Below are 23906 nucleotides of genomic sequence, written 5' to 3'. Positions count from 1 at the left end.
TTGAGTAATTTCAATGGTTAAAAGTTGAAATAATATTATTTATATCAATTTAACCAAAAAACACAATTTGCATTGGATTTGCACACGATATCACGAATTTGAGCTGTTTTTGGGTTGATGTGCATATGCAAAACATTACGTAACTTCAGAACAGTGTACCCGGACGTCGCAAATTTGGTCTCAAAACATGCGGGAGACTTCAATGAAAAAAGTTGTGAAACGACGCGGCAAAATCTTTGTGCGTTGCGAAATTGTGGCGCGAAACGTCGAGGGGGGGTCAATTTGACCCCCCCCCCCCGTTAGAATAGGGTTAAACCATGATAAATCTAGCTTCATGACTGTCTATAACCCTATCTATAACCTGTCTTCATTTTCCTTTTTTTTGTAATAATTCCTGATAAGAATTTGATCATTTCCCTTCTCAATTTCTGAAGAGAATGTTGTCAAATTGAAATCTAAACAATAGAACCCTAATCCTCTGACAGAAGAGATAGAAAGACGCGGGAAATGTTGATCGCGGGCACTGTCAATGCTCTAGGGATTTCATTAGATCTTTCCCCAAACCCAAACATTTTCATTTTTGTTTGGTGATTAAAACACCCCCCCCCCCCCCCGTCATACTAACTTGTTATCTCATCAAATGATGATTTATGAATTGATTGACAGGAATTGATTTGAAGTACCCCCCAAAAGATAAAACTCATTCCAAGCCGAATATTCATAAGAGACACTCTTTACTCTCGACGGAAACCGCCCAGCCATAGGGCCTGAATGAGCACGGCCACAATCATCACGGCGAACGAAGCCTTTGTAGTTATCTCAGCCCCACCTGTTGCGCAGTAGAGAGCGTCGAGGTCGGTGAGGTACTCCTCGCTCAGCCACGTGTCGTACGTGTCGCGGTCGCCGACCTCCACGAGCCGTACGGTCGAGTCCTTGAAGAGCAGGTCACTGCCGCCGAAATCTGCCGAATCGAACATCTTGAACTCGTTTCCAGTGTCACTGCCAAATTGTGTCTGTAGCCGTTTCACACATGCACAAAGGGGATGAAAACAAAAGAAAGTGAAAATGTGAAAACATTTATACGCAACGCAATGGACGGCGGATGGTGAATGATCACAATACCTTACTCGAACCAATACTGCCTCAGGAATATCAGGTAAGCGTAAAACTTCTGGAGATACAACATCAGAAAAAGTGGTGCCAGATATGTTGGATTCTCCTCCAGCTAGTGAGCAAGAATTTTCCATTTTGCAATCATGCTAGTCTGCCCATGAAGCGTTCTTTCGTTGTGTTCTTTCGTTGTGATTGCTTGTTATTCTTGATGAATTCCTGTCGATTTATTCCACAAATGCCATATCCATTTTTAGTTGCACTATCTGCACAGAGATTGTTAGGAGTTTGATAATTACCACCGAGAAATGACATAAACGTTACCATGACAACCTTCTAGCGACAGGTGGAGAAGATATATGCCACATTCTTCAAAACATTGTACCTGTCCTTGGTTCAGCAGGTTCCAAATCTCAAGCTTCTCATTGTCCGTCTTGGTGATGGCCGTCACCACGGTGTGGGACGGAACTTTGGCCAAGTTGCAGGACATCCACTGGTCGACTGGTGCTCTCGTTCCATCTAGGCAAAGCAACTCGTAGTCTGCGCTGCGGAGGTTGTCGTTCCAGCCGAGGCCTGGGGCCTGGAGATCGGTATTATCGGGGACGGTGGTGTGCTTCACAAATGCAACGTCTCCCGCACTCTCAGCCAGGCATCTGTTCAAAACGAGGAAGAATGAAAATCCCAGGATAATTTATTCATCATGATCTGCATTCTCCTACCCGCAATACCCGTTTTTTTTTTTTTTTAATGGTTCAGTACTTAGGAATTGTTTCTCAAATTAATTTAAGTGTAGTAAGACTTTTAAACAGTTCAAGAGACTTTATAAAACAACAACGATTGTTTGAAAAACTTAAAGACTCAATTTGATATATGAGAATCATAGTCAAAATTTCCTTCTTTTCCTTTTCCTGTATCGTTCATATTTTACATGTTTCTCTGGCAAAGTATCTTCAATTGAGAAGTAGCAATACTTCAGAAGGAATATTACATCTTTTTCTGAATATCTCTAAATCCTTCCTCCTAATAAATATACTTTAAAACAACAACAATATGGTGATTTTATGTTTTCAGGGGATTAAACAGTAAATTGGTATGGCCTATTTGGTAAAAAAAAAAGCGAAAAGGAAAAAAAAAAGGATGAAATGACTACAGGAGAAATTAATTTATTTGAGGTTAGGCCACTTTGCATTGGATATGACTTGAGAAGGAAGGGGCCAACAGGGGCTTGCAGCACACCCACCTGAAAGCACCCGAGTAATCATAGTAGGGCTCCACGGCACTCCTTGCGCAGTTGTTCTCACCCTCTCCTATGCACAGGTCGCAGAGACTGGACGGGTTGTCGCCGTTCGGATCATACGCGGACGACTTGGCACCTGGGGCGCAACTCTGCTCAAAGAAATTCCCTGAAAACACACACAAAAAAGATGGTGTCGACTTGTATCTGGGTTACAGACAAGATTTGTAGCAACCTAGGCCTTCTTATATTGTATTTCTGTTTTTAATGATGTGATTGAGTCATGATGCCAAGAAATACACGCATTTGGAAACTAACAGAATTCGGAACAGAATGTTACCCAAAGATAATCATAAACTGGAATTCCGCTGTCTTCAGACAAGTCGAGTTAAAAAAAAAAACGGTTTATGCTTTGACACCTACCTACAGCTTTGGGGACATTGCAGGCATCGTCAACCACAATGTCGCCTTGCTTGATCAGCTGACCAACGGCACATTCCACCCCGACGTCTTGCCGATGCCTGTGTGGCAGGAAAGTCGCTGCTCGAGGTCGTCGATGCCGAACTCCGTGCCAGCGCGAGCAACTGCCACGGCCCAGTAGCTGGCGTCTCCGTCTCCATAATCCTCTCCAGCGACCGGTACTATTTTTTCCTCGCGTCCACCGTGTAGAGATCTCCACCATCGACAGTAATGACATCAGCCTCGTCGGCTGGAAAGGGGGAAAGAGAAACAGGAGGTAAGTGCCTCAAGCAAGAAAGAAATATTGCAAAATCAAAGACTCGCACTCGAAGCATCTCTTTAAACCGGAGATTTTCCGCCTTGATCCCCTAGCAAAAAGGAGATTTGTACAAATTATTATGTGAACATAATTAATGGCACAAATCACAATTAAGGGCGATTCCAGGCCCCGTTTGAAGGGCCAGAAAGCTCTACGATTACAGATGTTCTCTTGTTCAATTTTAACCTTATTGACATAGGTGATGACAAATCTACGCTTGGCAGTATAAAGCTAAATCTTAACATGGAGAAAATACATCCTACGCGGGAGACACACACGCACAGCGGGAGAAATTCAAACGCATATTCAAACCACTGGAAAGGGGTAGAAGGGACTCTCTTTTAGTTTACATTAAAAAAAAAGTATCTTGTACACTACACTTTGTATCACACATAGAACGGGTTTTATATCAGAAGATATGTGGCACTGAACAACCTGCTGAAGAGCTTGGGAGCCTGGGAAACTTGGGGAAACCTGGAACTTCGGGGGACCTGGGGAACCTTGAAAATCAAGGTTCCAGATTATTATTTTTTTTCTTATGTACGTATACAGATCACATTTGAACAAATTATTCTGATTGATGTACCAGCAATCCTGTCCATGCAGACCGCCGCGCCTTCTTCTTCATAGCAGGCCAACTCCGGGGTGAGGCCGGCTGCGGTGAAGGCTGCCTTCATGCTGCGACACTTGCGGGTTTCGTCGATGGACGTGGTGCACCATCTCAGCGTGTTGGGTGGACACATATTCAGACCTGCATTTAAATGTAGGCAGACGGATGGTGGGAATAGTGTGTTACAGCGGTGACGAAACTATGGGGGGGGGGGGGGAGGGGCAAACATCATTAAAGCTAGAGTGATAACGAAAGATTTCCCCTCCCATTTCCACTGGCAGACAACGAAGACAATTTGGAATAGGGTCCTACAGAAAAATTCTACCCTGTATGCGCACGACAACTTTGTTGGATGCAGGGATAAATCTGAAGACAATGGTCCTTTAGGGAAATCAATCAACTGAATGTCACCAGCACAACAAGAACTACCTGTACACCAAGTAGGTTAGTAGGAGAGTATGGCAATTAGGGTCCTACCCTATAGAGTGGCATGTAGATGCTTCAATCATGAGTTCCTTTAAGTGTCCTATAAGTAAGTTGAAGGGAGAGAATGGCAATGCTGATGTATCCCATTGCCTTTCACATACTGTAATTTCCTGCAAGATAAAACAAGGTACATCCCATTTTCGTACACAGTGAGATAAAACGTGGTCATCAGAGAAGACACAATTTCGCAAAGCTCTGGGAACGACAGTAGAAGTCAGTGGGCAGGCCTATAATAATGACACTGACTTGTAACTCTTTTGGACACTTATTGGATTCCCAAAGCCCAAAGCCGATAAGTTTCGCCGGAACGAATGTACCACACAATAAGCAATCTGCAGACATTGACAGATCCTATCCGGGTTTTGCTAATACACAGTAGGGCGTACATTAAAAGCAAAATAATACACACAAGTTTTCATACAGAAAGAAAACAGATATTGATAGAAGAAACGCTAATCTTTCTATTACAGTCATTTTTGTGGGCCGCATAACACAAATTGATATGAATTTAGGCCTCGAATGCAGGCATGCATTCCTGTCTACATTTTGGGAACCTGATACCAGGTTCCCTTATATCAGTTGACGCCACGGGAACCTGGTACTTCAGGTTCTCGTAATGAACGGGTAGGCCTATAGTCACGCTCTTTGGTTGTTGGACAGGTGAATGTTATTCTAGCCAGAGGCCTAGGCCTACAACCACTCACCATCGAGGGAATTAGCGTAATCCCCGAGGAAGGTCCGATACGTCTGGGGAAATTCGAGGTTCAGGAGCGACTGGGTGGAATCACTGAATAGCAGGTTGCTGTTCTCTCCAGAGTCGAACATTTTGAAGCCATTGGTATTGTCATCGGGGCCAAAAAGTGCCTGTGATAACAGATTCATATGCAGGGTAATTACAAATATTATCAGGATAGGGTGATATTGTTGTTGATCTGTTGTTGTTGCTATTGATTTTGACGTGTCATCTATGTGCCGAATATTGACGTCATCTACAGTATGTACGTGGGAGATTCTGTAGCTTTTTGCTGTCTTGGTTATTTTGGGTTTTACTTTTCACGAGGGATCAACTAGTCGGGCATCAGTGAACGGTCTTCCCTCCTTTAGTCGATTATATAACACTTTACATGGATTGTATATTATGTGCCAATTTACTCACTTCATCTTGCTGGCTGGCACTGAATGATCCATCCAAACTTATATAGATTAGAAATGTAGCCCATTTGAGCGTAGCTGCTGTGTGGCTTAGTCCAGCAGGAAGGCCATGATGACACAATTTGATAATCTCTATATATTTATTGACTCTTAGGCCCGAATTCACGAAGGTGGTACAAATGAAACCATGGTTTAAACCATGGACAAAAACCATGGAGCGCCAAGTGTCGCACGGAATATTTCGTTACAAAATCAGTCATTTCGTCGATGAAATGATTATTTTGTAACGAAATGACAACATTTTGTAACTAAATGAACATTTCGTCCACGAAATGACAATTTCGTCAACGAAACGGTCATTTTGTCGATGAAATGACCAATTTCGTAACGAAATATTCCGTGCGACACTTGGTGCTCCATGGTTTTTGTCCATGGTTTGAACCATGGTTTAATTTGTACCACCTTCGTGAATTCGGGCCTTAGTTTCTCTCGACATCATCTGTGCCCATCGGCAAACGGATCAAAGTCAATGTACATCAGCAATGACTTTTTGACTCCTATTCTTGTGACAGACGAATACCTCCTGTTCATATGACGGGCGAAGAATACAAATTTGTACATACTCATGGAATTCTCACAGCAAAGGACTTCTTTGGGCCAGGGATTGATTGCCCTGCACACTCACCGCAGCATCCTGGAGCACGTCCTGGAATGCCAAGATATCTTCCTCGGACGTGGTGCCGGAGGTGACTATCCCGTCCGCAGCAGACTGGCAAGCAAAGTGGAATAATAATAATAATAATAATGATAATGATGATGATAGTAATAATAATAATAATAATAATAATGATATCTTACTTATCCAGGGTAGCCTCTAAGTGTTGCCACTGAACTACCAAAGGGTCCTGCCATTATTATTACCCTAGCAGTGCCAGGTATACCCATTTATACACGTAAGCACTGGGTGGGAATCAAACTCGCGTCCTCCGATTGGGAGTCGGGGAGTCATATCCGCTTTGCCACAGCGCCCCCACAAAAGTAAAATACCAATCTTACTATCTAAATAATATAATCTATGTAATGTATGTCACTTTTATATAGTTCACGTGTAGGCCTACTTCATTAAATTAAACCTCGTTTCTATTCAAAGGTGCAGTCACTTGTAGTTTTGGCTTTACCGCCCGGCAGTCGGCTAGCAGTTTTTTTTTTTTTTTTTTTTTTTTTTTTTTTTTTTTTTTTTTTTTTTTTTTAGTATATGTATAAGTCAGAATATCTTAAGTTTGTATCAATATTATCTTATGCGTATTGTGATATTATACTCTATGAAACTTCTCTGACCCGTAGCACTACAACTTCATTTCGTTGCATTAATTTAGAATAAACATCTATGGTTTAGTGGGATGCGGTATATAAAACAAATACCGCCGGCTTCTTTTCAGGTCACAATTAAAACTATTTGCCCTCGGTGATTTCTCTAGTACTATGCCCGTTTACACTTCATTTCGGGGCATTAAGCACTATCGAGTACTCACCTCTTAGCAAATAGTTTCAGCCTTGCCCCTCGAAGTCATCAATACTTGTTAAAACAAACAAAACAAAAATCTAATTTATTCTTTTGGTTTGACTTTCGTAACAATGTCTACTGTCTTTCTCCATTTTGTTCATGTGTACTAATTCTCAAGACTTATGATTTGATTTTTAAGGACACCATAACCATGATTACCTGGGCAAGGCTACAAGTGTTCGATTCAGCGATTGTCCCGCGACTTCCATCTGGGCAGAGGAGGCGGTAGTCGTTAATGTCAAGATCACTGTTCCAGTCATTTCCAGCTGGGAGGCCAGTGTTGTCCTCAAGGGTGGATGGCTTGATGAAGGCCACATCCCCGGCTCCTTCAACCAGACACCTGAGGCAGAATCAGTGATAAAGGTCCCTCACTCGGATTAATCCTCACAACACCAACACCGCAAAGTGCAATTAAGATTATATGTATATACAGCTTACTTATTACTGAATATGGTTTATAAAAAATCTATCAAGTTAATATCTGAAATTTCAAGCACAATTGATTTCAGTATCAACCCTTTATACACAAACAAACTTAGCTAAGCTGGCCAGTTTGTTTGTTTGTCTGTTTGTTTGTTTGTTTTTAATCAGCATTCAGTAATCCATACAAACTTGACTTGCTGGCCCACTATTTAGTGTGAAAAAGTCAAAATTAAGGATTTCTCCAGTAACTACATGTAGGACTAAATGCTTTACATTTAGGATCGACTTGATTATTGCACTGGGGTCAAAATGCATTACATTTAGAGTATAATTTTTTTTTTAATTTATAATTATTTGAGTAACTTTACATTTAGCATTTGGCTGCATCTGTGAAAAACAAATCAAAAAGTAAACATTGGGGGAAAAACAGGAAAAACCCACAAAAGTCGCACTACCAAAAGTTCTACCATTAGATCCTTTCCGTCAAAGCGGGGGGGGGGGGGGGGGGGGGGGGGGCGGTTGTCACACCCCACAAAACGTTCCGCGACCCCAAGAAGCAGCCATAACTATGCTCACCTTCAACAGGAACCCCGAACTGTTACTGCTCCGCCCACCTGAACCCCATGAACCAATGTACCGCAAGGATGATCAACACCAGATTATCACCAGAAGACGACAACATATGACTCCAAAGACTAACTTTTCGTCATCGGTCCTCTTTGGACAGCACCATTTCAAACACAGAAAAAAAAAAAACCGGTTCTTTAAACAGGACCGTCCGCTCAATGTTCTTCCGCTCAGCGTTTCACCTCTTATCAAATGAATACCCAGTTCTTTTCTGGACTATATCCACAAAGGTATTCCGTCTTCGCATCACACCGATTCTACACACAAGAACACCCTACTCTTCCTCTTTTACATGTTTGTTTTCACTTTCCCCATCTCTCTCTCTCTCTTCCTCGGTATTTATTACCTGAGAGCCCCAGTATAGGTTGCCGTTGTAGAGTTTATATCACGTGTCTTTCTTCTCTCTCAGCTCTCTCTCCTCTTTTCTCCTCTCTTATCATCATGCTATAATTCAAACCCCTCAGTCTCTAAATCTGCCCAACAACACTTACCTGAAGGCTCCATCATAGCTGTTGTAGAGTTCCTGGGTCGAGTCTGGAGGGCAGTCTGGATTGGTGCAGATGCCACACAGGTTTTCTGGGTTGGTTCCATACGGATCCCTTGCGGCGGTGAAAGCACCTGCCATGTAAATTACAAACATTAAGTGCTTTTTATCCCTGTTCCTGCAAGTTTGATAGTTATACGAGCGAGTGTGCATCGGTCTGGCTGCACATGGGAAAAAGTTCTATTTTCATTCTTATTCCTTGGTGTACTTATACATGTATCTGTTATTTTATTTATTTATTTATTTCTTCTTTTTTTTGGTCTGTGTATATGGCAGTGTACGTGAACACTAAAACGCATATCATTCCAAAATGGCAAAACTCTCTGATGTTTTTGACTGGATTCTTTGAATCATTTACGGTCTAAATGGTAATTTTGATTTTTTTTTTCATCCCTCTAGTCCGGGTTCCCTGCAGTGAGATGATCTGTGCATTGTTTAAAGGGCACATATTAATCTTAGCATAGGTACTCCAACTTCATGTGTTTGCGAGTGCTACTTCTGTCAGTATAAAAGGAGCTAATAATTTGTGAACATTTCCACATGTCAAAAGATTCCCGTCTGCAGTACCTGGGGCACAGCTCTCATTGAAGAATTGGGCCGCGGCGTTGATGTCGTCGCCGCAGTCGACGGGATCCATGTAGCCCTCGTAGAGCAGGAACCCTACTGGGATGACCCAGCCTGCAGTTCGGCGCACTCCCGTGTGGCAAGATTTCTTCCCTTTCAGGTTGGTGATGTTGATATCAGTATCGCTTGCGCGAACAACGGCGATGCCATGGTAGGGTTCTGCACCGTGAAAAAGTAATTATACACTTTTGAAAGCATAATTATGCACATTCTCTCCGAAAACAATTCAAAACAAAACAAAATGAAAGCAAAACGGTAGAGCAAACACGCACACACCTTTGACGTTTTACCGTCGATAAGCATTTAGAGTCCATACCAACACTCTCATTCACTGATGTGCCCAAACGTGAGGTTCACACTGCGCTCCTAACTCATAAGTGCAAACGTGGCTTGACCCTTATGTACAAGTAGCACTCTTTACTGTCATGAGCTGTAATATCTTTAAATAATGGCAGTCATAATTATGGAGGAGATATGCGATATACAGTAACCTACATCATCTGCGCCCAATATAAAACTTCAGTTGGTGCTATACTGCAGGGAAATCCTGCACTCTTGTACCTAATGGATGCAGCTGACATGGTAAAAAAAAAATACTCACATGAATTTTGGGCCATCAGTCACCTCCCTTGATAAAGAGTGCACACAATCATGTTTACGCCTTCCTTCCACCTATAGTCCACATGTAGTCCACATGCTGGTTTTAGAAACTATCGTACTGTAGCTCTTCACATTATGCTTCACTTTCAACCTGTGTTACGACACTGAGGTACTTTCACATCTTCATAAGAGAAATTGTTTTTCACATAGTGACCCTGCATCACAAAAGCAGCAAAAAGTCGCCAGACATGGATTTTTAGTTAAGGGCAGATTCTGTTAGAACAGACTCTAAGTTTTATGATGTACAAGTTGTATAACTCAATTAAAATGGACTCTCTTAACCTATCTATATGTTGGAAAGAAAGCACACACTCTGGAAAAGTGTGAACTGAGAAAAGAGGCTCTGAAGTTAAAAAAAAAAGGGGAAAAAAGAAGGGTGTATATTTAAGCGCTTAATCTTTGCCAAACCGTGATGGCTGTGCAATGAATGGGACAAAGAAACCCCCCAAAACAAAAAACAATAAAAAAAAAAACAGGATGTAAACTATCGTAGCAAGAACAATAAAGGGATTATCTGATAGCTGAAATTGAGCATGCTCTATCAGCACGTTCTGTCCATGATTAATGCCAACTTTCAAGGCGGTAGCATTATCCTTTCAAAAGTTATTATAGAATTCAAAGTGAAGGGTGTGCAAAGGATTTTCAAGGAATGAAAAGGAACCTCAAAAGACATAGCTGATCACACTACTCTACAAAAAATAAGGGTTGAAGAAAAACTGTTGAAAACACACTTTCCAATTCATTTTATGACCCCAAACTTGAAAATAATGTAGAAGAATAGCTCTTTCATCAAATATGAAAAACGCAAGATTGACTTGGTTGACCCGTTTCACATTTTCAGAGTCCTCACGTAATATCAAGGAGTACGAGCGACTTTTCGTCGGTTTTCTGATATACGGTCACATTATAATCAGATATAAGAGGTTTTCACAGCTATACACTCTGCGCCAGTCGAATAACGAAACTCCAGACGACCTCGAGTAGGGTGTGAAAGGATTTATTGAACCAGGCCCGAGACACTCGGGTGGTGCCGTCAATAGAGGGCGTTAACAAGTAATATGAACAAACTGTCTAACAACAATCCCTGGCGTGACTGCCTTTTTTCTTCTTTCTTTCTTCTTCTTTCTTTCCTTCTTGTTAAATCGATCAATATAAAACAAGAAATACTGATAACACAAACGAACACACACCATTGGGCTTATAAACTACCCATAAGGAGTGGACTATAACCATTTAACTTACCATGCCTAAATTGGATACATTCATATCCTGCTGATCGTTAAACCGCAACACTGATTACCTTCATTATACAAAAGGCAGTGCATGGGTCTAAAATTGCACTCAACAAAAGAAAACTCTTCAACATAACATTGTTCCTGCAGACAATTATATCAATATACACTCATCGATTTCTTATTAAGATCAAGATATAATAAGGGTATATAGATTAAAACATATACATTGTATCACAAAAATAAAACCAGCATTGTCTTTACAATCATTCTGACCATTAAAATCATTACCATATGTGATGGTTAACCAACACAATGTGTAGACTTCACACCATGTATAATATTTATATAATCATACACTCAAATCATCCTGATCACATCTTCTATATCCCCTTCCTCGCCAAATTAAAAACTGAATAGGGATAACTACAACGTGTACTCTACTATCCTAAATAACAGGGCCCGCGTATGCGGCACGTCCTAACAAGGCAAACTAATCTAATATAAAAACTGCAGTCACATAATGAAAAGGTAATCAAACTAACGCTCTAGGAGAGAGTACCACGTAAACAATGAAAGATTTGTTATTTTCACAGTACCCTGAAAAAATATGAACATGCCTACAAAATAGGCAGGAACTTGCATGGGGATCAAATATACTGGTAACCAATGGAACAACAGTGTACAACTACACTGTATCACAACCATCTAACAAAAACAGTGGTAGATCAATGGACCTAAACAGAACCATCTAAATTGCAAGAAATCACTATCCAAAATAATATAGACTTGATCACATACACGGGCCAAAATAAACATGATCCGTATATATCCATATGGCCAGGTTATTCATGTAGTACTCACGTGACCATCTATACAATAAAACACAGGCTTCAAACTCATTGCTACTTAAACATAATCATTAAATGACTATGACTCTGGGGACTACATGTAGTCCAATAACATAAGTACTGACAAGTTACCTATGAATTTGACTATCAATAAACAGTATCACAAAATAAACTGGTCAACGAGAAGTTCTCATAACCACAAGGGGGTCCATCAGAACAGCTCAGAGCCACGTTCAGTGCGAGGGTGGGTATCACCATAAAAAAACAACTGAAACTATAAATGAAGTGTCAGGTTAGCTGCAAAACCTGATCATGAAATCATTTGTTTTATAATGACCGAATTGGCACAATCTTCTGTAATTTCGATAACAGATATCACTAAACCACCATATAAAACAACACCAAAATATATGGCAAGTGAGAGAATAATTTGGCATAATAGCACCAACAAAAATTATTGACCCCAAAATATTCCTCATGAAAACAGGCAACCTCATGCCGGTGGCTCAGATGGGTATACCAAACACATGTACCTGCAACTTCTAATACAAGCAGTACTTAGCCATAAGATAAATAAACACATTCCACAAAATATTACACTTGTCTTAGTACACAAAGCTGAAAGCTGAATAGTGTATTCAACTATTCATACTAAAACAACATCTTGTTCTTAAGATAAAGTTATCATTATCCATAAAAAAATCTTCGATCCTGAATAAAGAGTGGAAATGGGAACAAAAACAAATAATTACACTTCACTCGAACAGTGTAACTCGTACATGTGTACTATTACCTCGCACATAATGCTACCCTTAGTATACATTGTGAAAGGCATACAATCATCAACATATCAACATAAATAACTAAACACCATTTATCATTCAAATACTCCATCACAACAATCAAGATTAACATTACAATCACAACCTCTTATATTTCTCCTTCCCTACTTATACTATCATTACATCATACTAAAAATTTATAATCAATCATTACACAACCTTTCACTTCTCCTTCCCCAATTCTCTCCGTATACCATTATTACTATTACAATCATTATAACTTTCTTTCATTTCTCCTTTCCTACTTCTTTCATTACTAACTTTAAAATCAAAACTAACATTAAAATCACAACCTCTTATATTTCTCCTTCCCTACTCCTTTCCTTATACTATCATTATATATATATTAATTTCAATCATTACACAACCTTTCACATCTCCTTCCCCAATTCTTTCCATATACTATTATCATCATTACAATCATTTTAACTTCCTTTCACTTCTCCTTTCCTACTTCTTTCCTTACACATTCATTAATGTTACAATCATTACAATACAAATACAAACGTACATGTACTATCAAATACAATCATAACACAACTTCTCTTTACTTCTCATTCCCGTATTTCCTTCTACAATCATGACTATTAAAATCACCATCAAAACTAACCTCATTTTCCTACAACAATTTAATACTTACTTACATCATTAATAAAATCATTTAAACTTCATTTTTAATTCAGTTCCATTCAGCACCTTCTTACATCATTAATACTTCAGTGTGTGCATATAACATACCATTATACATGTACAATGATACAAACTGTAACACATCTCAATTATCACACTTCTCTTCACCTTTTTACCAGCTAGTTCCCAAATTACAAACAAACAATATTACTCAACTAACAATATCTAACTTCATACTTAAAAACCTAACATTAGATTATAATTAAAAAACACAATCATTCATATAACCATTAATCATCACATTTCATTCTTCCTCTTCCCCTGTCACAACAAATAACAAAGACAACAAGAAGACAAGACAACGACAAGCAAGGAATATGTGAAGGACATACTGTGGCAGAGCTCAAGATACACATTAAATCAATAGTTCACAAAGAATTAACATCAACATAATGTCCATCTGATTTCCGGAAAAAAAAAATGTGTGTATCACAGATTGGAGAAATTACAGCGGCTCCTTGGTGATTCCATCATAGTCTGGAGCTTGATTTCCAAATGCTCATCACGAATGAATTATTAAGACAAGCGAAGCCACAGCGACTGATGAAGACATAGAAACGAGAAGAACGCGACAAGAACACGATGAGGATGTAGACAAGACGTCAGGTACAGATGACAGCGAGATCCGTGGCAATCCACACATCGCTTTGTGTGGTGGAGCGGGGAAACTGCAGAACATACTGATGGCTGACATATCCGAGGCTGGAGAAGATGAACATCCCAGGACTGCTCAACCGGATGATGAACAAAATCTCAGCTCACGAGTAGAATGAAGGACACTCAGGTGATGAACGTGCACAGAGGGATATGAAGACAGGACAGAATAGGTGGAGACGGTACAGGAACGGTGAGGGGACAGCAACCGCAACGAGCCAGAACAGTGCTGCGAAGCCGGAGTCGGGGAGCTGCTCGCATACATGTCCGCGTGCATGTGATGCACACGGCCACAGCATCAAAGTACACATCTCGCCCAGAATGCTTGGACTGCAGGCAAGCTACAACTGGAGGCTGGTGGAGGTTGTGCATCTGGCTGCCGACCAACAATCACGGTAACGGATAGGGACGTCACTCACACAGGTCACATACAGGTCAACATAAAACACAAGGTTGGTGTGCGACGCTTGCGTGCCACTTCGTCGGTACGCGAAGCTCGGTGCGCCGGTGCGCCGGTGGACCCGGGCCTGGTCCACCACCATCACGGTGGAGGGGCTGCGCCTGTGTGTCGGCACATGTGCGCACGTGTATTATACGTGGGACTATCCAGTCACAAGGTTGGGACACCTACCCGACGTTATCACAACAAAAGACATGCTGAACGTCTGACCTCAAGGCTTGAGCGAGGTTCCGTTGATTCCTGGTTAGTTACGCGTTCTAAAATGGGTCGTTGCGTTGATCCCGACGCTGCCACCACGCCAGTCGAATAACGAAACTCCAGACGACCTCGAGTAGGGTGTGAAAGGATTTATTGAACCAGGCCCGAGACACTCGGGTGGTGCCGTCAATAGAGGGCGTTAACAAGTAATATGAACAAACTGTCTAACAACAATCCCTGGCGCTGAGTTGTGGGATCGACAGATGTCATCGACAGAAGTGAGGCTTGTATGATATAAAGTGTGGGGTCATTGTGAGTTTTATTCTTCTCACCTTCAGTGTAGACTTCTTGGACTATGGGCACTAGGTCGTAATGCCTTCCTGCATCGTACAGGTCGTTCCGGTTAAGGGTGATCAAATCTGCACGGCCTTCTTGGATTGCCTCGTAGCAGTCCTGAACAGAACGAACATAAACCTTATTACGTTCCTACACGGAATAAGCACATATAGGGCTTTTATATTGTTTCGTTCTTATTTCATAACCTGTTGCCTCTGAGGCATATTAGATGGCATAAATCTATAATTAATAGCTCATCTAGTTTCACTAAGCAAGGCTTTCACCTTCAGATTAAACGAGTTTGAAGATTAGAAATATACATCTTCTGTGGCTTTCTAAGCATTTCTCCACTTTGAAGTAAAGCTGACCATATCAATGCCTCACACGATAGATGTAGTTTGCAGTTCTCCGCAGTATATGTTGCATGTGACTGATACTTCCTTATAACACATGGAAAAAAGAGGCTATCCAGTTTGTTATTCCTCTGGTTCGTTGATCCGCAAATGATATAAGGGTCGATATTCCACAGGTTCGATCGTTAGTCCAAAAACGATATAAGGTTCGCAATTCCAACGGTTCGATAGCAGGCATCCTTCATTTTTCGGATTATTGTACTTTTGGAATAACGGCCCTTATTTCTTTTTCAGATTACGATCCGCCAGAATAACGACTTTTTTGTGTTGTTCATTTTTGGATGCACGAACCTTCGGACTAACCCCACAAAATGTTCCGATTAGTGAATCCTAATTCATTGTAGGATTTAAAAAAAAAAAACATATCCAGGTATAGGGAATGTGTGTGTTTCGGAATGACAATCCTTCGGACTAACGCCACAATAATGTACATTCTGATAAACGAAAACTATTTCATTTTCGGATTAACGAACGTCCGGTGTATATCGGGAATTAGTGTGTTTAGAAGTAACGACCCTTGTTAATAACTTCGTATTTCATTTTTTTTTAACGAACAGTGCCCGTTACTGATATGATTAACAAAAAGATATTGCAAGGAAACATCAAAGTTTCATCCTGTCTAGATTAGGTGCATTTTAGTGCAAAATTATTAAAATGTTGATCGCACTAATAACTCTTCCAGATCTTTAAAATGGCAAACATGTAAATAGAAGTCAACATTGTTTGGTTTGTGGTTGGTTTTTTTTTGTGTGTGTGTCTGTAACAATGCCAATTTTTGTTACATTGTGAACCGATAATGAATTAAACCACTTACATCTTATGTTTCTCCAATAGGCCTGTATGTTGGGATTTCTTTTTACTTTAACTGTACAAATGATGCAACCTTGCATCATATATCTTATTACAATACTGTAATCAACCTATTCAAAAATGATCCTAAAGTCCAAATCTTTCCAAATCATGACAACTTTTAGTTCAATTGTACAGTGTATGTACTAGCCAGAGTTGTTAGGTCACTATTATAATCGCCTCTTCTAATTTGAGCATGTGGTCGCAACTAATATCACTGATCAAGGAAATATGTTAAACTGAAAGCATTCCATGTAACTGTGTTATGTCAGATTCCATTTCTCTTTAAACCTACAAAATATTATTTTTCTTTAAAATACTTTTCACAGACAACTTGCAGATGATAAGTGGAATGGCATCAAAGATACCGATTGAAAAACAGACAGTCGTTGTCCTTGTTCGATTAATCGCCTCTTCTAATTTGAGCAGAATCTCTAACTTCAAATACCTTTGCAAAAATAGGAAAACATAACTCTGCATGATTTCCAATCTAGAATTCCATCCAAGTATAAGTTTATCATTGATATCAAAGATAAAAAGCATGTCCTACAGATGTATCTTCTCTGAACAGAAACCATCCGCCAAATTTACCCAGCAGATGTAAGATAGAATGGCAAGTGCTCAGAACCCAAACTTTGAACCCATTCTTCGGTGGCACACACACGAGGTTGTCAATCAATAATTCACCTGTCAATCATTCACTGGTTAGCAAAATCTTCATAGAATATATAGTTGGCACAATATCTTGGATGACTGACTATATCTTGCACGTTTGCCAAATTGATCAGATCTATCAATATCTATATACTTTGTCTTTCGATCAAAGTTTGTGTGCTGTTCTAACGTGAAGGGCCGAGATTTATTGTCTTTCTCAAGTTCCGCATAGTATAGGAGTTTTCTTCTCTTTTTATAACGTGGCTACTATCAACGGACAATAATTCCAGACCAATTTGAAAGTTAATCATAGAGAAGAAAGCAGGGGCGGATCTAGAAATTCTGTAAAGAGGGGGAAGGGGGGCTCAACTAATATTTCTGGTGCCACTTCCGGGTTTCGGTTCATTTTTTTTTTTTTTATTTTTGCTTTTGTTTTGAACAAAATAAAGGGGGGGGGGAGGCGCCAGTTGCGCCCTCCTCTGGATCTGGAAAGAGTACTTTTAGTTACGTGCATGGCAAAATCAACTTCTCTCCTGTGTTCTCTCATTTGAACATGAATATGTATGAATCGCTCTGATAATGTATTAGACCCTATTTCATTCCATTTATACAATAATCGCGATTGATACATAAATAGGTATTGTTTTGGCTTCCGTAACCGCACCCAAATAAAGTAGTGTCTGAGCAAGTATTATGTTGACCACATTGTGTAACTTGATGTCTGCTAATTTGGTGGTTGTTAAATATGAAATACATTAAATCTTCAGTTTTGTTTAGGGTCTGAAGTGAGATTACATTGTACTTGTAGGTATCTATTTGTATTCTTGTTTGTACTTGAAGTGTATATTTTTCCGTGTTTTAATATATCATTTGATATATTATGATATATTATGATATATATTTAATATATCATTTGATATATTATGATATCATTATTTTGATATGTAGTATTTTGGAAGGGTCACCGCAGGTTTATAAGCTTGATTCAACAAAACATTTGGAATATAACTTTAAATGAATATATAAATTCATTGAATTATTTAATGAATAAATGAATAAAATAATACATCAATAAATTAATTAATGAATACATTGATAAGAATAGATTAAAATAAATCACTGCATACTTATACACTTAAGGTAAACAAGTAAAAGAATGAATGGATAAATGAATATAATAAAATAGATAAATAGATACAAAAAGTAATACAAACATAAATACGTATGAAACAAGTGAATAAATCATTCCTAAAATCTTACTTCGAGATCCGTCCCGGGATAGCAAACCACTTCGAGGCCCATGTTATGAGTCTGGAAGGCGTCTTTCATCTCAACGCACTTGCCTTCTTCCTCGGGTGATATGGTGCACCATCTCATCTGGGTAGTAGCTGCCTCTGTGGGGGAAAAAAAAGAGTCAAGTCCCTGATTTACAAGAAAAACAACAAGTTCTTTTCTCTGCGTCCGCACACGCACACCCATGTGTGAGAAAGTCACAACTCATGCACGTCTAAAAGATCGCGCTTCATTCATTCATCGAGAAGAACAGGGTGACTATTTTGAAATCTGTGAAGGGGTTCCACCCATATCCAACTGGATGCCGGGAAGACCAACTAGTGAAGATGAATATATTATGCTACCCAGCCATCTTCTCAGATGGAAAATATGGTGGGAAACAGAAATAGACACACGTCCCTGCTCTATGCCGGCTGGTGAATATTTCATTGTTAATCAAATGACAATAAGAGTTATTGTCCATCAATTTGTATTATAATTTCTTCATATTTTATAAGACATGAAAGTTATATTCAGGTTCCGTGAATTTGGTTCTTCAAACCAATGTTTCAATTAAAAAAAGCGACAAACTTTACTCAGTATTCAGTCTATATGCCACTGATATCAGAAGCATGCAATTTTATCAAGTTTCACAGTCTCAGATTTGCACACCCATTGAAGAGAAAATAATTGAAAAATTCTCACAAAAGAAATAAAGAAGAGTGTCTTCTATCTTTCCATACTTTGCACCAAGATAATGTCATAACTTTATAAAAAGGCTTAAAAGTAAGTTGGTGAGTACTGGATGCATTGGTGATTACATTTTGCTTATATGAATTTCATTAACACTTACATCCCTGATGAAGGGGGAGGCCCCCTGAAATTCGGATTTTGAATTAAAATCAAGGTAATTGGTATTTAATGCATTCCTGTATTTTGACAGCATTATTACTCTCTCTCTCTCTCTCTCTCTCTCTCTCTCTCTATATATATATATATATATATATGGGTCAGAATTTTGAACGATGTACAATTGAGCCAAAACAAGGCAAAATTTAAAAAGTAGGAAATTGTCCAAATTATTCATCTTACCTGAAAGAGTATAACTCAAGCTTTAATATGAACCCAATTATACTAGGATTTTCCCAGAGGAACAAGTTTTTATTCACCGCTGAAGTTTACCATGTCCAGAGCAGCGAACGTCCGTGAGGAATAGTACAGCACATACACTTGAATACCATTTAACATAGTTTGCAAAGATCTGATTCAGTGCAAAATCCTAACAAAATATCTTAAGGGACATGTGTACGTGCTTGCAGAATATTAAGCTTGTACTCTTAACCTGTACGTAATGGTAGACAACTGATGATTGAACTAAATTCGTCTTTTCTGTTGAAATATTGCTCTTCCGCTAAACACTTTCTCCGCTTTACGCGCATTTTAGAGAAACTCAATATTTTGACCTCTTATTTCACTATCCCATACTTTAATCCTCACTCCCAAATAATAACATACCTTTTTAAGATGTATCTGATCTAGGCAGTCTCTATAACCCAACGAACATAGCATAGTTTTCATCACGGAGGTTCGCATGTAGCTCACGGACATTCGGAACAAACAAGATGCAGCTCTCTTGAGTTGGAAACGCATTCTACTCACAACAAACAGCAATTTCATGTCGAGAACAAACTCCTCTGCAAAATCCTGAACAGATATTACCAATTCTCAATTATATAAGCTTGTTTATCTTTTCATACTGAGGAATCAAAGAAAACAAGTTTTCCATCTCTCGTAAATGAACGTACAAACGTACGTGTAATCTCAGTGACGTAGTCCATCCTTGAGAACGAATATATTTATCAAAATTTCGTTATCATGAAGTAAAGATTCAGGTCCTAAATTTGTTATCTAAAGACTACAATGCAAAATTTGCTTATAACGAACATGGTCACAGCTAAAATTATGACAAAGAATTAACATAGAAAGACAACAGAAATGTGCTCCGTTATGGAAATACGAAGTTTAGCTGGGGAGGGCAAACGAATACGTTGGGAAGAAATCCCTTTATGTTTTCTCCTTGTGTTACACACAGTTACCGAGGAGAATTTGTATTATTATATTAGTCAGAAATGATAATAGGTTCGATACTGCGAAGTTTCGTCATAACAAGACACAATAAGTCCATATTACTTGGATGGATGTTTGTGACTTCGATATTATACAATATGGTTTGTTATAACAAACATTTTGTAGCGCGTCATTTCGGAGGCTCGTTATTCATACAGATTGTCAATACGAAAATTGATAGAGTTCGTATAATTATGAAGCTTTTTTATTCGGTAAATGATAAGAATCTACGAAGGTTAATCGAAAGGTTTATTAATTGGAACATGAAAAATCATGGTTGCTTATCCAAATGTGGAGAAACAAGTTAACAACTAAAATCCTCCAAATTTCAAAACCTCATAATAACCGTTTTCACCTAAACGAATATCAGGCCCTTTCCACTTTTAGAAAATGGACCTAAAAATAATGATCCTTAATATTTATTTTTCGGACTAACAAACTTTCGGAATAAGAAAATCTTTAATAACAAACCTCCTTAATTAACTACAAACTTTTTTTTTTCATTTTCGGAATAACAAACCTTGGGACATCGGGGTAACGAATCTTAGGAAGAGCGAACGTATCAAAGTGCAGCCTTAAACCTATTCTTAATCATTACTTTTTTTAACATGTGTTTTCAAAGTAAGGACAAAAGCTCAAACAAATTGACGATCTCTCTGTCTCTTAAATGTAAAATGAAAAAAAAAAATCTGGGAAAGAATAATTTATTACAAATGAACATTGCTTTTCATTGATGAGTATAAAACAACACAATGTGATGATAAGCGGAGGATTTGTTTGTTTTCATCAGACAATAATTGTATACTGCATTATTTTTGTTCGCTTGTGACGGCATTTCGATGAATAAAAAAAACATAAACAAACAAACACAAACTTCTCCAGAGGAATTTGATACAACGGGAGTGCACTGGCAATTCTTTTCTCTGTGTGTTGGAGCTCGATCCCTTCTCTGTTTCTCAGTCATTTTTATTCAACTGCTTCCACGTCCTTTTGAAACTTTTCCATTTTTTATTCAACACATGCCCATTACAGACTTCTTCCGTCATTATCCTGCATGTGATTACGTAGCACTTTTCGGATTTGTTTTGGTTTGTTTTGTTTTGTTTCTATTTTCTGTTTGGTCGCAGTATGTCCAGGCTATTGAGGGAATGAGAGAAAAATCGTCATGAAGAGAAAAATAAGAATAAATTAAGGCATTTAATATCATGACAATTACAGCGAACGTCCGTTATGGAGACCAAAACTGGATGTGTTCTGTTTGAGACGGCTGCTACCATACTCTAAAGATAAACACTTGGCGCACCTGTCACTAAAAAGTGGCACTGATCCTCTTTCTCCTACTATGTAATCCATTGACTTATTCTACCAACGAACACCCGCGACCAAAACGTTTTCCTTTTGTTATTACAAGTAAATTGAGTGCTGAACATTATTCACTTTTGGGTATGAGTGGCACGGTGATTTGGTAATATTTTCAACTAACATTAACTTTATGTGCAGTGATATATTTGTAATTATCAGATATTTCCTTTCTCGGACAGAACGTCCGTGAGCGAAACTTTCAGAACCTGTAACAGTACAAATTGTCTCCAGATCCTCATTAGAAAGACATTTAAATGCACAGAAATTACAGATTACGCAAAATTCCATTTTCCTATAACTTTGTTGTCAGTGTTTAGCTGTTTTTGTATTATTAGAGGGAAAACAAGCGTAAAATTGTGAGTAAATTTTCAACTGTTTCTTCATCATGATCACATAACGTCTTAAAAATTCTGAAACTACTGCCCTAAACTCATTGTTTACTTTGTAAAACTTTATTTGTGACTATTGGAGCTAAAAGTTTTGAAGAATACAAGACACTTTCGGGAGAAGTTTTCCTATCGAAGGGATTGCATACGTCACGGACGTTCGCTGGAATTGTCACGGACGTTCGTTCTACTGATAGGGTCATGTTCCCGGACGGATAACTAATCGGCAGAGAGTACCTAGCCTTCCTAACTGTTTCAAAAATTTCAAAAGGTATTGTCAATGCAAATTATAAGAAATTTGACATCCTTACAACATATGTATTGCTCAGAGGGGGATCAGGAGGTGAATTTTCAGAGAAAATATTAATTATTTGCTTGGTTTTCGGTGAATTGCATGGTCCAAAAACTGCGGACAAGCCTCAGTCCGCTCCAAAATAACATACAGCTCCTCGGCTAGAGAGCCAAAGGTAAAATGCACCTTCGTCATCAAAGCAAGATGGTGTCCCACTCGAAAACGTTTTAATCATCACGGACGTTCTTTTTTTCTCGGAGGTTCGTCTAAAAATATAATTTCGTTTCCTATTTGACAAAGGATGGACAGAAACTCAAAACAAACATATTATCGTGTGGCTAGATCTTAGTTGATTACGACTCAGAACAATATCACCAATAGCGTTTAATGGGATACGATCTTTATTAGAAAATAGCGGAAGCACGTCCGTGACGAAAACTGAGTATAATTTTGCATAAAAGAATATTACGTCCCATGTACAGCCAGCAGACGTACAATTTTTGCAGGATATGTTCATTAGGTGGAACACCAAATTTTCGTATACATTACAGTTGGGACAACAAAGTAGAATTTGCAGCAGCGATAGAAATAAAAGCACCACGGACGTTCGTCTGTTTAGGACTTTGATATTTCAATTGTTCTCTGTGATTTTATACGTGCTCATAAAGTTCTTATAATTTTGTGGTTCATACCCATGATGTGTCAGATCCAGAACATGGTCAGATATTAGATGCCAGGCACGCTTAAAAATGCGCATCATTATAGTTTGAAAAACAAAAATTATTGTGAAAATAGCGTTTTTACCGTATTTTTACGCTTTAAGTCCTTGTCAAATGAAAAATATCAGGCAAAAGTCAACCAAACCATATATTTCCTGAAAGGAAATTTACCAATCTTTGAGGTGATATGAAAAAATGTGGTTTCTTAGGTCATCCTGGCGTGTTCTAAGGGAAAGAATGTCATAAGGTGCGAAAATTGGCAATTGTACATCGTTCAAAATTCTCACCCATATATATATATATATATATATATATATATATATATATATATATGTTATACACACACACATTATACATATATGTGATACCTGCAAACAAACATGAACAAATTTTGTACGTCAGCAACAAAGATGAAACGATTAAAACAAAAGTAGGAAGAGTGGGCTAAATACCTGAAAACGAGGAAGCTGCTACAGCGAAAAGCAAGAACAAGGCAATGATTGAATCACGGGAAGACATCTTCAAAAATTGATAGTAGGTCATCTCTCTCCCAAGTTTCCTCAGACGGAAGGCTGTTTGCTTGCCTTTACAGCGGTCAAACTGATGGCGCGAAGCTCTATAAAGTAGAAGCCTATTCCTATCCAACTGGATGTGATCAGATGTACCTCGTCGATACGTCCAAGGCAAGGCAACGATGAACCTGTGCTTTCTCCCCTTGACTGGGGCGGGTACAATATCTTATGCCACGTGCGTGAAT

The 23906-nt window shown here is 38.9% G+C and overlaps 1 pseudogene; it reads right to left on the bottom strand.

Annotated features, from left to right (window-relative positions):
* Nucleotides 1-689: 689 nt before the first annotated feature.
* On the bottom strand, nt 690-23692 carry LOC140234080 (melanotransferrin-like; annotated as a pseudogene).
* Between the last annotated feature and the right edge of the window lie 214 nt (nt 23693-23906).

The sequence above is a fragment of the Diadema setosum genome, chromosome 10 (genome assembly GCF_964275005.1).
Source record: "Diadema setosum chromosome 10, eeDiaSeto1, whole genome shotgun sequence".
Lineage (NCBI taxonomy): Eukaryota > Metazoa > Echinodermata > Echinoidea > Diadematoida > Diadematidae > Diadema > Diadema setosum.
The sequence above is the reverse complement of the archived record's forward strand: the minus strand, read 5'-3'. Positions and strand labels throughout refer to the sequence as shown.